General features: G+C 44.5%; 1 protein-coding gene and 1 pseudogene across 3 annotated transcripts in view; both read right to left on the reverse strand.

The window, feature by feature from the left end:
• Positions 1–18974, reverse strand: part of LOC147623725 (asparagine synthetase [glutamine-hydrolyzing] 2-like) — a 93550-nt gene that overhangs the window by 11769 nt on the left and 62807 nt on the right. The window lies entirely within an intron of this gene.
• LOC147623726 (uncharacterized) lies at positions 1559–11021 on the reverse strand (annotated as a pseudogene).

Consider the following 18974-nt stretch of genomic DNA (forward strand, 5'->3'; position numbering starts at 1 on the left):
GAGTTATTTCAAACTTGCTTGACAGTTGATGATCATGCGTTCCACAACCACGTATATTATATCCCATCCCCTCCTTGTGTGAGGTAGCCCCGTGAGGAAATCCATAGAGATGTGCGTCCATTCGCCCTCCAGAATAGGCAAACCACCGGGCTTATGTGTGGAATCCTTGTTTTGTTCGCATAGTAGACAACTACTCACGAAAGCATGCACATCCTTCCACATCCCTTTCCAATAAAAACTTTTCCGCACTTTGTCAAAGGTCTTAAACAGCCTTGAGTGCCCCAACAACGGAGAAGACTATATTTCTTCAAACACCCTTAACTTGTAGCTTGTGTCACCATTTGGCCACCCAATTGGTCCACCCGTGCTTTATCATTATGTATATACATTGGATTGGCGCCATAGCAGATTGATGCCACTCATGTGATACTGTGGACTTGGCTTTCCGTTGGGACTTGTGCCTGTATGCACATGCCCAGAAATGCTTGGAGGATTGGTGTTCCATAGGGTCTAGTACCTCGTGTACTTGCTTGGACCATAGTTACGACAAACGCATACGGATATATACATTGGATTGGCGCCATAGCAGATTGATGCCACTCATGTGATACTGTGGACTTGGCTTTCCGTTGGGACTTGTGCCTGTATGCACATGCCCAGAAATGCTTGGAGGATTGGTGTTCCATAGGGTCTAGTACCTCGTGTACTTGCTTGGACCATAGTTACGACAAACGCATACGGATATGGAAGTATGGAAAAAGTAAGGTTCACACCCCCAAGAAATTCCATACGTTGGATACCATACGGCACCCTAAAATTAAGGAAAAACATGCCACATATTACACAAAAAACCAAAGAAACTTGAAACTACAAAGATTTTGGGATTAGAAAAAACATAAATGATGTAGAGCCAAAATCAAGGTGGTACCAAACGTTATGTACTCTACGGATCCGTACGTACTGTACGTTGTTTGGTATGAAAAAAAAAAAATTAAGGTACGTAAAAATACGTACCATTGGTAAAAATACATAAAAATACATAAGATCTCAAAAATTTCAGCCACCTACATAAAATTTCAGTCCATGTCCACATCGCATATAAAACTTTCGAAATAGAGTCACAACAAGGTCACAAACCTACTAATTCAAAAGTGAGAAATTAGAATCACAAGTCGTCAATCATACTCTGACAAATTCAATGCACAATGCCATACAATTTCAATCAGGATTCAGCAATCATGCAATGCATAATATTTAGTGGGCAGCTCAGCTGAGAGAGAGAGAGAGAGAGAGAGAGAGAGAGAGAGAGAGAGAGAGAGACTTGAAGGAGAGAGAGGCTGAGAGCTCAGTGCACGGTCCACAGATGGTGGGCTAAGGCTCTGAGAGAGAGAGAGAGAGAGAGAGAGAGAGAGTTATGTTGCTCCCTTGGGGGCCTGAGCAAGGGTGGGTGGGGAAAGGGGGGCAGGCCAGCATATTGCCAACCGTACTGGGCACAAGTGGCGAACAGAGAAGGCGGCTACGCACAGAGGCGCAAAGCGAACAAGGGCGGTGAGGGCAGAGGCGAACTGAGGCGGTGGTGCGCAGGGGGCGGCCCAGGGAGAAGGCGGCGGCGACAGTAGCGAAGAGAGAGAGAGAGAGAGTGCGACTGTAGAGGAGAGAGAGCATGGCAGCTGGCCCTTACCAGAAGGTTGAGGTCGTACGGCCTCCAGAGTCCAGATGCAAGACGCAGGCACACCGCACAGAAGGACAAAACGGCGAAACATTTATCGCAGGCGAAACCCCCAAAAAAACGTACGGATCCCCGTACGGTACGGATGTACGGTACGGATTGGATCCGTACGTATGTTTTGATCCTACCTTGGCCAAAATCCAAACGCCAGACTTTATATTAATGTAACCTGTTTACATCATACATGTATGATCAATGATGTATCATGTAACATGTTACATAAGTAGAGACTAGGGAGTGTGGAGTGGGAAAATGCCAAAACCTGTCACATGTAGACTATGCCATGTGGACAAAGATGAGGAGGTCCAAGCCTCAAGAAACTAAATAAAACATGAGTGGAAGCGAGCAGAAAGATGGATGATGGAGTACTCACTGCACAGTGGGCAAGCCGCAAAACCTGTAGACGGACTCCTGAGCAGTGAGGAAAAACATAAGTAGGAAGTGGACAAAACATAAGTAGAGAGTGGAAGAATACTAAGTAACCCTAATGGTTAAGCCTCATCAAAGCTCCCCCTCATCCTCAGCATGATCAATGGGCTCCTCATCCTCATCTGCAAACTCCTCCTCCTCCTCCTCATCATCATCATCATCATCAAACTCATAAGCCTCGGTAGTAACAAAGCATGATGTCCCAACATGGCTAGAGGATGGCTGGCCATCTGTAGAGGGTGGAGCAATCGAAAGAGACTCCAAAGCCTCATCTACCTCTGCAATAGCCTCTTGCAAATCTTGCAAGGCAATCAAGCGCTCCTCATCTTTTTCTTTGTTAAGCATATCCCATGTGATCTCCATTCTCTCATAGCCTCTTTCTTTGATCTTGGAGATGAGCCTCAAGTTTGTGTACGAAAACAAGCTTCTTCGTATGAGAAGGAAGAAGCAAATTTCTTCTCTTAGTATGAATGAGAGAAAATGTGCTCCAATTTCTTTCACATGGAGAGGCACATCTGCCTTGAGAAAGCACCCCAAGTGATGGGGAGAAAACTAGAATTAGGGTTTAGAGTTAATTCATGGGAGACATACACAGAGAAGCAAGGGAGAGAGAGAGAGAGAGAGTTGTGGGGATAAGTCAACTCATCAATCAATGAGTGTGTGACTCCCCTATCACACATGTATATTGCACTAGTACACATACTGCACTTAGTACATTAAAAGTACTAAGTGTACTATGTACTATAACTTATGGGCTTGTACACACTATAAGGGTGGGCATAACGCCTTTACCCCAACAACCTCCCACTTAAAGGCAAAGTGCCCTTAAGTAAAGGAAAAGAAAAAATCAGCATGTACATGATAATATACAAGGCCATATCAAGGCTGAAACTGGCCTCATCCAATGCCCATCAAGTGTCTGCAATGAGCAAACCGCTCCGGAGGCAAACTCTTCGTCAACAGATCAGCCGGGTTGTCATCCGTATGAATCTTAACAAGCTGAATTTGCTTGTTCTCTATCACCTCTCTGATGAAGTGATACTTCACATCCACATGCTTCGTCTTTGCATGAAAGACAGGGTTCTTTGCCAACTGGATGGCACTCTGACTGTCACAATGCAACAATGGAATATCCCCTGTATAGCCCAAATCAACCACTAACCGAGATAGCCATAATGCCTCCTTGCAAGCCTCTGTGGCTGCAATATACTCGGCCTCTGTAGTAGATAAGGCAGTGCACTTCTGCATCCTGGATATCCATGACACAGCACCTCCTGTGAATGTAAATACATAACCGGTAGTAGACTTCCGGTTATCTGGATGACCGGCATAATCCGAATCCGTGTAACCATGCACTAATGCATCCTGTTTGCCAAAGCAAATGCACAAATCCTGTGTGCCCTTCAGGTATCTCATGACACCTTTCACTGCTTCCCAATGCTTCTTGCCAGGGTTGGCCATGTATCTAGAAACCACTCCCACTACAAATGCAATGTCCGGCCTAGTAGCAACCATGGCATACATGAGACTGCCACAAGCTGAAGCATACGGAATCTTGGCCATATCAGCCCTGTCTCTATCTGACTGTGGGCTGTCCATAGCACTGAGTTTCACATATGGAGGCAAAGGAGTACTAGCCTTCTTCCCCCCGTCCATATTGAACCTCTGCAAGACTTTGCCAATGTATTCCTTCTGAGACAAATACAACACATGCTGATTTCTGTCCCGAAGTATCCGCATACCCAAGATGTGATTTGCATCACCCAAATCCTTCATATCAAAGGTTTCATGCAGCCTCTTCTTCAAAGCATCCATCTCTTTACGAGATTTCCCGGCAATCAACATATCATCAACATACAAAATGAGAATCAATAGACTGCCATCCAAAGCTTTCTTGGTGTACAAGCAGTGATCTATGTCACTTCTCCTGAATTTCTGTGATTTCATGAATGTATCAAATTTATGATACCATTCTCTTGGTGCCTGTTTGAGTCCATAAAGACTCTTTTTCAGCTTGCATACAAGCTTCTCTTTTCCACTCACTGCATAACCCTCTGGCTGCTGCATATATATCTCCTCATGGAGATCACCGTGAAGAAAAGCAGTCTTCACATCCATCTGAATCAAGTCCAGATCATCATGCGCAACCAAAGCCAACACAGCTCTAAGTGTGGTCATTTTGACCACTGGAGAGAAGATCTCATCAAAGTCCACACCATATTCTTGCTTGAAGCCCTTAGCCACTAACCTGGCTTTGTATCTTGGCTTTGCATCTGATGCAACTTTGAGCCTGTATACCCACTTGCATGGCAAAATATTCTTGCCTGCAGGCAAATGCACCAACTTCCAAGTTCCATTTTTATGCAGAGAATCCATCTCTGACTTCATGGCACGCTCCCATAGAGCCTTGTCTGCCCTCTGTAAAGCCTCTTTATAACATGAGGGCTCCCCACAGTCAGTGAGCATCAAGTAGTCAACCCCTGGAACAAACCTGTCAGGGGCTCTGGAGGGTCTAGTGGACCTCCGTACCCAATGACCATCATTTGCAGGTTGCTGTCCAGCCTGCATATCACCCATTGGTGGCTCCTGTTCCATGCCATAAGGCTGAAAAATCATGCCCGGTATCTCCTCCAACTGTGGTATATCCATAGGGATATCTTCTGCCATATCTGGCTGTCCATTTGGACCATTTTCAGCACCATTTAAGGGCTGGTTTTCCTGCTGTAATGGCTGATTTACAGCCCTTTGTTGTTGTCCATGATGTCCATCATCATCAAAGATGACTCTGCCAGGCTCCTGTTGCCTTGCACGCTCCTTATACATGCATGTTTCATCAAAAATGACATCATTGCTGCGTATGATCTTTTTATTCATGGGATCCCAAAGTCTATACCCCATTTCACCTCTGTCACCATATCCTAGGAATATGCATTTGTGAGACTTAGGATCAAGTTTGGTGCGCATTTCCCTGCGTATGTGCACGTACGCAACGCAACCAAACACTCTCAAGTGCTTGTATGACGGAGGCTTCCCTGTCCATACTTCTTCGGGCACTTTCCCACCAAGCCTCGTGTTAGGTGACCTGTTTATAAGGTGAACGGCTGTCATAACAGCTTTAGCCCAAAAACCATGAGGTAATGCAGCATGTGACAACATAGAACGGACCTTCTCCTGAATGGTCCTGTTCATCCTCTCTGCTGTCCCGTTTTGTGGAGAATCATAAGGAGTAGAGAGCTCCCTCTTGATGCCTTTAGCATCACAAAAGTCCTGAAACTGTTTGGCCATGTACTCTCCAACATTGTCGGAACGCAAAGCTTGCAGTGTTTTGCCAGTTTGATTCTCAACAAGAGCAACAAACTTCTGAAACACTGAGAATGTATCACTCTTCAAACGAAGAGGATAGACCCACACCTTGCGTGTGGCATCATCAATAAAAGACACAAAATATTTTGCCCCTCCCAAAGAAAGCTGAGGCATCTCACATACATCTGTATGCACAAGCTCTAACTGAGCATCTTTCTGTCCAAGAGCTTTCTTGTGGGGGCACTGTAGTTGCCTACCATATATACAATGCTCACAAAACTAAAAACTTGAAAACTTTAGAGAAGGCAAGTAACCCAAACGAGACAATTGCTCCATTCCCTTGACACTCATGTGTCCTAACCGGCTATGCCACATAGAGATTTCCGGCAGCTCGGTTGCATTTACATTAGCATGGTGACAAACACCTGCATGCATAAAGTAAAGATTGTCCACCTTAGAGCCTCTGGCAACAACCAGTGAGCCCTTACTAATTTTCCACTTTCCACTACCAAATGTGGTAACATAATCAGCATCATCAAGCTGTCCAGTAGAAAGCAGGTTCTTCTTGATCTCAGGCACATACCTGACATCATGGAGCATAAGCTGTGAGCCATCTGAAAATACAAGCCTCACATCACCTCTGCCAAGTATCTTGCATGCATGGTTATCACCCAAATAAACCACTCCTTCATTGCCAGCAGTATACCTGACAAACAAGTCTCTGCAACCTGTGACATGAAAGGAGGCACCTGAATCAATGATCCATGAGTGCATACCATGACCACCTGTAAGAAGTGAATGGGCATCAAGTGAAGACGTAAAGAGGACCTCATCCTCACTGCCACCTGCATGTGACACATTGATTTCTTCGATCTTGACTCCGCTTTTGCCCTTTGGCTTTACATCTTTGGCTTCATCCTTCTCTTTGTCTTTGCCTTTTCCCTTTTCTTTTTGATCATTTTTCCATTTGTAGCATTGCTTTTTAATGTGTCCCTTCTTGCCACAATAATGGCATTCCAAATCCTTTTTGGAGCGAGACTTGCTCCTTCCCCTTTCTTGGCTTTTCCCCCTTTGCTGGGATCTCCCACGTGCATTCATTGCATTGGACTTTCCAACAGAGTTGTTTTTCCTGTTCATCTCTTCTTGAAGAAGAGCACCCTCAACATCTGCGTATGACAGCATAGCATTCGAATTGCTAGTGGCTGTCCTGAATGTGTCCCAACTCTCTGGCAAAGTGCATAACAAAAAAGTGGCTTTGAACTCATCGTCCATTGCCAACTTTTGATTTATAACTTGGCTGACAATACCATTAAACTCATTGAGATGGGCTGTCATAGAAGCCCCTTCCTTCATCTGAAGACCTATGAGTTTCTTCAACCAATACACTTTGCTTGAGGCACTTTGTTGGGCATACAAGTCCTGCAATCTCTGCCACATTCCCCAAGCTGTCTTCTCTTCACGAATGCTGAAAAGTAATGAGTCTGACACAGACAACATGATAGTAGATCTTGCCAGCTCATCCATATCTTCCCACTCTTCAGCAGTAAGAGAAGCGGGCATTACACCCCTTTCTTTGATAGGCTTGTGCTGCTTTTTCTGGAGCAACACATTGTAGCACTGGGTTTGCCAAATATCATAATTATGCGAGCCTTCAAGCTTCTTGATGTGAAGCAATGAAGAGCTCTCACCTGTGGTTGCCATAGCAAAATGCAACCTGTCAATGCCTGACTCCCTGCAAATGTGCAAACACTGCACCAAAAGATGTGCAAACACTGCACCCAAAGCACACAAAGTGCTCACAAATGTTCTCCCAAGCTTTATCTCCCACTGCGGAAGCACAAATGCAACTTTTCTCCCACTTTTTGTGATGAAAACACCAAAATCTGGTTGCTGCAGATTTTGGACAGCACCTTAAATGTGCTCTTTTGCCCTTCCAAAGTACTGTACAGCAGTACCAAGTGCTCACCAATGATGTACCAAACCTGTACCGGCAATTTCAGCAGCTGAAATTGAATCTTTTGATCACTCAAAACAGTGTACAACCATGCCAAAACATGCACAAAGCTGTGCCAAATCTGTACCAGCAGGTACAATAGCAATAAATGCTCTCCTGGCTGTCCAAATGAGTGAAAATCAGACTTTTACAGTCCTGTACACTGCATAAAACAGTCCCGAACAGAAATTGGGCAAAAGCCCCTTGACTGCAAGCTGATTTTTGAGGATTCAAGGCATAAATGGCTTGCCTGCTGCTTTGCCAAGCTCAACAAGCATACAAACTTGAAAAGCCCCTTGATTTGAGATCAATTTCTGATCATGCATGGTACATTGACGCACATGAAGGCATCCAGAGTGTTCACGATGCTTCCCCCTGGCCACATATACATCCAATACATGAAAGCCCCTTGATTTACAGGCACATTGAGTGCTTGTAAGGCATCAGCACATTATCCACAGCATCAAATGCGATTGCCTGCATGCAAATCAACCAAATCGGCACAAAAGCCCCTTGATTTGCACTGCAATTTGCTGCAATTTTGCCCAAATGTGCGATTTTTCACATCATACAGCATGTATGAGTGCTTAATTGCACAATTACATCAAAAGCCCCAAATTTCGACATCCAATTTCCTGCAAATTGATCCTGATTTGACCAATTTCCTGCAAATTTATCCTGATTGTGACCAATGTCACCCAATTTTGCCAATTTTGCTCAAAAATTGAGCAATTGAGCACCTGAACCTGCTCAATTGATTGAATTGACAAGTAAAATCCAAAATTGAAGCAAAATACCTCTGATTTCTGATTTCTGTTGCAATTTGCAGGCTAAATTTTTGTTGTTGCAAGAAAAGAGGGGGGTTATGATGATGCTGCTGCAGAAAGGGAGGATTCTGCTGCTGCTGCTGCTGTGCGGCGGCGCCTGGCTGTTGCTGCACGTTGATTTGCAGGCGCTGCCTGCGCCTAGTGCTGCTGCTGCTGCTGCTGCTGTGGGCGCTGCTGCTCTGGCTGTGCTGGCTGCATGGCAGCCCAGTTGGGCAGCAGCCAGGGTAACGCTGGCTGCCTGGGCAGCACTACGATTTAGAAACGGCACGTGAGTGTGTACGCTGCTTGTCGACTACTCGGGTGCCTTCGTCACCTAGCGCCTACACGATTGGAGTCGCTTACGTAGCCAGCTGAATCGCCTAGCGCCTTCGCTCGCCTAGTGCCTGTTCGCCAACGCTCTGGTTCGCACGCTTATGAGCGCCACCCGCAGTTGACTTCGCCTGTGTTCGCCTCTTTTGCTACCTTCGTCACCTAGCGCCTTCGCTCGCATAGTGCCTATTCGCCAACCTTGAATGTTGACGGGCTCCTCTTCGTTTGTTGACGCTTCTGCCAGGTGCTCGTTGCTCACCAGCGATGGTGAAGATGATGATGAGAGATCTGTAGCAGAGGCTGAGTCGTGGTTCCTGCACACTGAAGAGAAGAACTACGTGCCTGATTGCTGCCTGTTGCACTGCCTTGCTGCGCCTGACTCCTTGCTACCATCAAGGAGAAGAGGAGCCTTCTAGGCTCTGATACCAGTTGATGGGGAGAAAACTAGAATTAGGGTTTAGAGTTAATTCATGGGAGACATACACAGAGAAGCAAGGGAGAGAGAGAGAGAGAGAGTTGTGGGGATAAGTCAACTCATCAATCAATGAGTGTGTGACTCCCCTATCACACATGTATATTGCACTAGTACACATAGTGCACTTAGTACATTAAAAGTACTAAGTGTACTATGTACTATAACTTATGGGCTTGTACACACTATAAGGGTGGGCATAACGCCTTTACCCCAACACCAAGTGCAAGAGCTTGTAATTTGGGTGTACAAGCCCCAAATGTCTCCCACCATTTCACACCCTCTTGGATTCTTTTCTCATCTTTTGCAATGGGGCGAGCAAATGTGCCGCTTTCTCGCTTACACTTGTCCAGCTCATCAATGAGATCTCCTTGCAAGGCCAAATCACCCTTAGTGTATTTTTCCAACAATGTCATCCATCCATCATGCACCTCTGAGTCACTATCTTGCTCTTTTCCTTTCCATGCAGGGTGCAAGATATAGCCCACAGCATGCAAGGATGTGTGCATCATTCCCCATCTACCAATGCATAGATCTTTGATCTCTTTTATCTTATTGGCCTCAATGCCTTGCATGTTTTGCACTTGCTCTGCCATATGATCTGTAAGCTCAAACATGAGGCCCATGGTGGCTCCTTCCCTGTCAACCAAGCGGAGAATCTTCAAAATGGGAGCACATATCTTGACAATGGTTCTTGCCTCTTGCCAAAAAGATGCAGAGAGCACAATGCCTGACACCTCAATTGCCAAAGGGGTCTTTGATGCCTTCATTTTTACAAATTTATCATCAATCATCAGCTTGCGCACACCCTGCATACATCTTTCATCCAAGGGAGTAACCAGCATAATAAAAAAGTAGGCAAACTGAGTTGCAGAAGGCTTGACCAAGTCGTCCTTGCTGAGTTTTCTAAACAATGCCAACAGTGTGGACTTCCTTGTGACAAATGTGATAACTTGAGTTGCTTGGTTTAGCACTTTTGCAACCCAAGAAATTTTGCCAATGTCCTCAAACAAGAGGTCCAAGCAATGGCATGCACATCTAGTATAGAAAATGGTTGGCCACTCCTGTTCAACTAATTCCCCAGCCCGAGCGCAATTCGATGCATTATCCATGCATACCTGCATAACATTTGCTGGGCCAACCTCAATGATAATCTGCATTAAATGCTGGAAAATAAACTCCCCAGACTTGAACTCCCCAGATGTGTCCACAGATTTCAAGAATACAGTGCCATGAATGGAGCATGCAAGAAAATTTATGATAGGCTTGCGCCTAGTGTCTGACCATCCATTAGAAACAATGGTGCATATCCATATTTTTTCCATTTCTCGCGCACACCCATGATCTCATGATCAATGCATTTGACCTCATCCACTAACTCACTGGTGCGCAAGCAATGGTAAGATGGAGGCACATAAGAAGGACCAGCATGTCCAATTGCCTTCACCATCTCCAAAAAGTAAGAACTCCTCACTATCCAATGGGGAATGTCCTCCGCAATCTACGCACTACAATGGTTGCTTGCTTTCGTGCTTGTACATTCCATGCGTTTGCCAACTCCCCCTTCTCTTTAGACATCTTTCTCTTCTTACATGATGACCCAACATTTGCACTACCGTTGACTTGTGCACTTCCCTGTGTGCCCATTGATGCGGACCCTGCACCCTGAGATACATCTCCACCCATATCATCCACCAAAGCATCCACAAAAGCCTCTCGGCCATCAACACCGCTACGACTGTCTGCATGCAACCTCCTGCAAACATCTTTAACCTCTTCTGATACATTTGCGCAAGGCCCCACACCATGGCCAACCAAGCCCAAAATGTGTGCCCGAATGCGTAGCGGGCCTCCATCTTATTAATGAGGGCAATAATTGCATTTACAGGTGAATTGCCCTTTCCCAAGGGCCTTTACTTGGATCACATATTGCCACTCCGGACACTTGGATCGACCCATCTATAAAAAGGGTGATTTAGACAGAACTTCGTTAAGGGTTGAAGAGGTGGTCATTAGGCACAAAATTCATGTTTGAACAAACTCGACTCTTGAACTTTGAAGTATGAACTTTTAAGAGGGCTTAGAGCCTCAAAGGGAAGGCACACAGTGCACACTTGTAACTTTGTAAGTTGTAACTTTGTATTATGTAAGTTCAAAGATGTGATTCTGTGCAGTGTGAAGCTTCAACTTGTAAATTGTCACTGCACATGCATGAAGCCAACAGCCACACACAATGCAGTGGTGCACACTGCAGTGTGCACATGCCAAGGGCCCAACAGCCTGCAGGCAACAGCACTGCTCGCAACTCAAGTCTCACAAGAGGGGGAAGGGGGGGGGAGGTAGAAAAAAGGTGGGTGCACTTATGGAAGAGGGAGGCGCAGGCTGTACAGTGTAGATACTAGAAGGGGGCACAGGCTACATGAGATTCCGTGCATGGTGCAGGCAAAAAACGCATAAACTCAAGACTCATCCGGTGCTGGGTCACAGGTGTACCTGGGAGGCTGGGTGACGGGTCCTCAAGGCAAGCCTTGACTCGTGTGTCTTGGACGTTGGGTACAGGCGACAGCAACCGGGTACAGGCCTGAGGCGATAGTAGCTCAACAGTCGAGGCGACAACAGCCGCGTAGAGGGGAACGTCAAATCGGCGTCGACGGACCAAAAACCCAAAAAGGCCCAAAATTTAGGACACCGTATAGTATACCCTATCGGACGTGTACGGACACGGACATGGACAGCAATACGGAATTTGAACCGGACGCGTTTGAAAAAAACCATGGCTTGGACCATGTCTATTTTGGTATAGTCTCATCAACGGGGATTCTCCATATCAATGCTACATTGCATAGCATCTTTATGTTGTTGCTTGCAAATTGAATTTGCATGGTGTTTTCATGCTTGCTTGACTAATGTGTGGTTCAAGGTAAGGGGACACCTGTCCATGCACCGTGTATGTGAACCTATCTGCTGACATGGTAATGTGGCATGTGACAAGTGGTATGTATTGGTCAAAACCTAGCCTTAAGAACTCATATTAATTTATAAGTGAGTGTGTACACACTTCATTAGGTTTTAGGCGACCAAAGCTCACTTATAAATTATGACCAGCCCTGTGTTCGCACACTTTGATGTCCTAAGGTAGACAAAGCTCAATGCCCACCGCCCACACCTTATCCCCATTGTTCGAAGAGAGCAACCAGCCATGTGTCCATCCTAGCTTTCACCACAAGTCACTTGTTCTCTTTGCTTGACACCCAAGGTGAGCATCTCATCATCTCTCTCTTTCCTCTATCTCTAGAAGTAGGCGCCTCCCTTCATGAGACCTTTTGGCTGTATTTTCTACACTTTCTCTCCTTTCCAACTCCATATCCAAGCTTGTTAGTGTGCTTTACAAGCTTCAAAAAGTGTTTCCACGTGGTATTCACTCTCCTAAACACTCCCAATGACTAAAATTCAGCAAAATAGCTCTTATATTTGCTTCCAGCCTTCCTTTCTCAAGTTGAACCATAGGAGAAGCTTTCTCAGGGTTCCCTTCATCCTCTTAAAGCCTTTTGTTGCGAAGAATCGTGACAGATTGAAGATTTCAACACTCCAAATGCTTCCATCGCAAAGACTTTCGTTGTCATCAACCCTACTTGCAGTTGGTAAGCTTTAATGCTCAAAGCAGAAGAGAGAAGCGAGACTCCTTGTTCACATACCATGTGTAGTGTTCTCCTGTCCTGTGTACTCTCTTGCAGATTGTTACTACCACGTGTTGGTGGAACAATAGAGAGCAGATGGTAGGGAACATGGGCACTTGAGAGAGTAGTGTGAGTTCCACGTAAAAACCGACACGAAATGGGACGAGAGTATGATACAAAATCCGGGACTTTCTTTTTCCATGATAGTTTCATCGCTACGGTACAATCCATTTCATACCGGATCATTTCGTTTTGTGCCTAGCCGATGCGGTACGATGAAAAAGACAGTTTTTCAAACTTTTTTTTGCTATTTCTTCTCACCATTTTTGGCATTGCCGACCATTTTGGCCGCCTCCTCTCGCTCTCTCTCCCTTCCAAGCCTCTCTCCTTCAGCCCGCCATTCTCTGTTGCCTCATGTATACCGCCCACACTTCGCTCAGGCCCCCAAGGCAACAAAGCAACTCGTTTGGGCCCCATCTCTCTCTCTCAAGCTCCCTAGGACCTACTACCTAAGCTCTCTCTCTCTCTCTCTCCCCCTAGGCAATGAGATCCAGACTCCACAAGAAAGAAAAAGCATGAGACTTTTGCCTTATAAAACACCACGGGCAAGAAACCTTCCAGTAATTCAGAGTCATGGAAACGGACGAGAGCAATGTCGTTAGTGAGGGCAGTTTTGAGTTCTAGCGAGGGCAATCCTTCCCCTAGTGATTCCTCTAAGGAGGAGGAGTCAGGACTAGATTCTAGTCTAGACATTTTTGTACTTAGTGTTGTGACTAGTCACTAGAAACTTTTTTGTATTTACTATTGCACGCTACAGGCCATGGCTCTTATTTACGGCATGTCGCACGCATATGTTCGCCATTCATGTCTCTTTGTACTAATGTTTTAACTTGTTTCTAGAATCTATATATATATATACCTAGATGAATCCAGAAACATACCCAAATTCACCTTATAAGAAAGTGCAATGTATAACCTAATGGTAGTCATCCACAAGACAATAAACCATCAACTCCATCATGCATAGTATGGACTAGATACTACGACATCCCCACTAACGTCATCAGTGCCCATTAGTGGGTGTAGAACTTGGTATCAATATATGCTCCCACTCACACACCCCCCACGCGCACACACAGCATACATTTATACAAAGGTCTGTGTACTGAGTTTTTGTCAGAGCTCCGGAGATGCAGGACAGACTCAACCATGATGAAGCCTAGCACCAAGAATAACAACAAATAGAAAGAATTATTACAACAAAAAGATAGTTGATAGGGCATATGCACCACTAAAGGTAGAAAGAATTAACACAATACCAACTCGCTGCAACTTGGACGAAAACTTCACAATGTGAAATTTGCATGTCCGCTAATACAGCATAAAGATATACCTAGATGAATCCAGAAACATGCCCAAATTCACCTTAAAAGAAAGTGCAATTTATAACCTCATGGTAGTCATCCACAAGACAATAAACCATCAACTCCATCATGCATAGTATGGACTAGATACTACGAAATCCCCACTAGGTTATGATAACTTCTCTAGACTTTGCATCTCTAAATGTGTACAAATATATATTTTTCAAGTGTTTTTTAAAGTGGACCATACCTCAATCGAACTTATTTTCAAAATCTTAAAGTCCTATACCAATACCGTTTTTTCATACCTTCGTTTCGTACCTGACAACTATGGTTGCAGATCTTCACAGACAACCATATTGTTTCCAATATTGTATTTATATGCATCGGTATGAAAATCTAGTCAGAAATGTCACACTATGTACTTGATTCTTCAAAGACAACCATATTGTTTCCAATATTGTATTCATATGCATCGGTATGAAAATCTAGTCAGAAATGTCACACTATGTACTTGATTCTCCCAAGATTAATATACACTATTTAAGGGAGGGACCAACCATTGCGGCTCATTGTGCATCTCTTGTCAATTCAGAAAAATACATCGTGTATTGTGCTAGTTGTCCATTAAAACTTGGTGTATTTAAGTGTATTGATTGACATTGTGTTCAACCAAGGATTCGGTGGAATTACATTGGTATCAAAGCATACGGTTCTCTTTCACTTCTGTTGTGGAAGACGATCACAATGAACACTAGCTATCTCTACACTTAGAACACTATAGATAGTCGTATAGTGCATGTTGAAGATGCCAACACAAGAGGCAGGGACAATGAAATGCATGCTTTCAATGCTTTACAAGAAGAGCAATCTCATGTGGTGCATACCAAGGATTAGGAACATGTGGGACAACCATCCTGTGGTAAAGAGAAAATGCACGAAGAAGAATCCATAGCCTTGAGGGCTGAGCTTACTCATATGCAGGTTCTTCTTTATGCACAACAGAAAGAATTGAAGCTCTAACACCAAGATCCATTGGTACATGATCGTTTGAAAACCAAGAAAGATGATGCTTTTCTGCATCATGCCATGGCAATTATAGCTAAAGACTCACACATGCAACCGAGAGATGCAGCACGTGCATACTTGGCTCGTACCAAGGATGCCTATGCAAAAAAGGCAACCATCCCACATGTCTTGGTATCCCCATAGGTGGTTAAAAAGAGCATATGTCAAAGAGGATGAATCCTCATGCTATTAGAGAGGAGCCATCGGCGACTTCACGCCATGCAGGTGTATCTTATTTAGTCAGTGAAGGATGCAATGTTTATGGCAATGGTCAAAATGTATGTCAAATGCCATTGCTGGTTGAAAATGTGCATACACAACACATGCAACATGGACTGCAATTTTTTGTTGGTATAGGTATTCTACGAATCTCTCATGCTATGCATGGTCTCAAGTGTGCTCGTGAGGGAGAAGTTATGGGTGAAAATGCACCAATGTGTGTTGAGGGCCAACCTTACCTCGTGCTTACACGGCACATGTATCTATGTCTAATGAATCACCTTTTGTTCCTAAAATGATGCCAGATACAAGGACTGTCCCCATGGACATGCATGCAAGAAAACATGTTGAGGTGCAGGCTAATGCATCAAAGTCTTGTGACTTCAAAGCCGAAGACAAATTTGTGAAGTTTGATACATGTCATGGGAAATATGGGGCATCAAAGACAGTTGCTTTTATTGTTGGGTATTGGACTCACACACTCACAAACACAAACTTGCACATTAGGGTTAGGTGCAGGGTAGAGAAGCTCACACAAAGAAATGAGAGAGAGAGAGAGAGAGAGCCAAAAGTGTGGTATCCACAAAATGCAAGTCAACCCTTGCATGTGTGCCACATCCATATAATATAGAAGTACAAAATATTATATGTTAGAGTGTCCTTTCACACTTGATGTCCAAGGGGAAAAACCACATGGGAAAAAGTGCCCTTGGTTAAGCCCTGTTCACACATAGCACTACCATAAGTGAGCATATGCCTACAAATCCCCCCTGTAGTGGAAGTGTGAACCTGTACAAGGTAGCAGATCACTCTCTCTATGAGAGTAAGCCCAAAGCTTTGCGGAAAGCTTCAAACTTTTCTCTAGGTAAAGCCTTTGTGAATAGATAAAATGAGCATGCCATAGCTCTGCATCATGCATAGAGCAGGAGTGTGGGCAGCCACTGTATTTGCATCATAAGTGCGCTTGTCATGACTCATAGCTGTCCAGCTTATACAAGCCTTTGTATCGTGTTCCAGAAGTGACTATTTCATAACCCTTTGATGGGTCTTTTACCAAACACTTCCCATCTTCAAATTCAACCTTTAAACCTTGGTCGTTTATGGCTGAGACGGAGAGCAGATTTTTCTTTATCCCTGGAACATACAATACATTTTTCATACATATATTGGCACCATTGGCTGCAATAAGTATGACATTACCAATTCCCTTTACTGGATATGTGGTATGATCTGCACATGATACAGTGCGGCCATTTGAAGCATAAACCAAGTGCTGAAATACATCTTTGCATGAAGTGATGTGGCTTGAAGCACCACTATCAAAATACCATGATGCATTCTGTCTGTCAGATGCAATGCAAGACATATCAGTGTCTGAAGCACCTGGTGTGTCACTAGTGCATGTGACCAAAAAAGTGTACTCTTCCTGGATTACATTAGCTGATTGCTGTGCTTTGTCATCCGAAGAGTCTGCCACTGCATTGCCTGCTTCTTTCTTTTTCTCTTTTGCAATCCTTTTCCTACATTCACTGATGTAGTGTCCAGGCTTATGGCAGTAGTGACATTTGCCCTTCTTTTTAGGCTTGTTTGCATCCCCTTTGTCAGACTTTTCACCACTAGAAGAGGGCTGTCCATGACCAGCCTTGCTAGACTGTTGTCCCCCATGCTTAAAGCTCTTTGCTTTACCCTTATCCTTGGCTGTAAATGCCTTTTCTCCACCACGGTTGCTCGATATGTTTGCTCTTGTTTGCTCTTCCTGCAAGAGTAAACCCACGAGCTCTTCAAAAGTGACGGGATCACCACCTCCTCTCATTGAGAGGTTGAGAGAGGTGTGAAAACCCAAGTAGGAAGGCGGTAAAGAATGAAGAGTGTTGGTGACCATCTGTCTATCTAGGATAACCTCATCAATGTTGAGCAATTGTTCCTGCAAATCTTTCACTTTGGTGAGATGATCTGCCATGGAGTCACCCTCATCCATAGAAAGAAGATCCAATTGCCTCTTCAAGTAGGCAACTCTTGCCTCGTTGCGTACCTGATACATTGCTTCCAATGTGTCCCATGCAAGCTTTGATGTCTTGCATGAACGAATGTGCGGAATAATAGTCCTTTTCACTGAAAGGGCTATCAATGACATGGCCTGTGCATCTCTAGAGTCCCATCTTTTCTGCTCTACATCAGGAGCTCTTTGAGCACCTCCCTTTTGAGGCGTGGCTGGTTGAATGGTATGTGGGCGTGTGTCATCACCACACACGATGCCCCAAAGCCCTTTGGCTACCAGCAAATTACGGATCATAAAACTCCAAAGGGAGTAGTTAGATCCATCCAGCTTGTCCTCCTGGGTGAGCACACCAAATACATCTGTAGCATTCTGTGCCATGTCAACAAAGTATAGCTGCAAGCAAACCAAGCACCAATGTGCACTGCCAGGCAACCAAATGTCCTGCGCAAATGTATGCCTGCAAACCAAAGCAAGTGTAAACCTTGGGTGAAGTAGAATGAGGGAGAAACGGTGAATGTATATGTACAAAAGTTTTGGAAAGTGCTTTTGGAGGTGTCTCCATTTATGCATGTCATAAAGGCGGAAAGAAAGAGAAGATTTCATTCAGGATTGCATCCTATGTACAAAGCGAGACTACAAATGTATCTTGGTCACACCTTACAGAAAGTAATCGCAGCCACCACTGCCACCAAGCAATTGCAACTCAAGTCGATCAAATAAGGCTAAACCCTCATTCCAAGGCAAAGAGAGGGCTCTCCAAAACCTACAAAATAGTGGACAGCCATCTAAAAACGACCAGAACAACGATACAAATGGTCCAACGGCTAAGAATAGGCCTACCAAGAAGCATCCCTTCCAACTGAAAGACTATGGTCTCTCACTCCGGAGCAGAAAAAGCAATATATAAGCGAGGAGAAATGCTTTACTTGTGGGAGCAATGAGCATATTGCAAATGCGTGACCAAACAAGAAAAGGCGTGATCATGTGAATGCACCAAAGCCTACTGTGCATATGGTTCCAGATGTGGAGGGCAATACTTCCGGATAGTTTCTTTCGGTAGGCCTTATTTGATAATTTGGACACCAAGTTGGACTTCTCATCAGCTTATCACCCTCATACAGATGGGTAAAGTGAGGCTGCAAATTCAGCTATGTTGGATCTTTTGAAAAGTTGAGGCGGATCAAAGGTCTTCTTGGGAGAAGTACTTACTGCTTGTGGAGTTTGCATACAACAACACGATGCATGCATCTATGGGAAAGGCCCCGTTTGAGATTGTTTATGGTAAGATGGTTTTGCCACCCATCCTTCGCACAAAGGATGAGATATTTGCAGCTGATGAGTATGTAAGAGACTTGAATATTACCTTTGCTCATGTGCGGACAGCCATTGCAAGGTCACAAGACAAACATAAACAAGCTACCAACAAGCAAAGAAGGCAATTTGATGTCAAAGAGAATGATTGGCTATTGCTGAAATTTGAGAAAGCAAGACTTGCAAAGAGGCCCGGCAAAGAGGGTGCATACCCCAAGCTTGCAGCCAGGTACTATAGGCCTTTTCGAGTGATCGAGAAGATCAATGAAGTGGC

Source organism: Cibotium barometz, chromosome 26 (genome assembly GCF_041138505.1).
Source record: "Cibotium barometz isolate CiBa-2024 chromosome 26, ASM4113850v1, whole genome shotgun sequence".
NCBI classification, from domain to species: domain Eukaryota; kingdom Viridiplantae; phylum Streptophyta; class Polypodiopsida; order Cyatheales; family Cibotiaceae; genus Cibotium; species Cibotium barometz.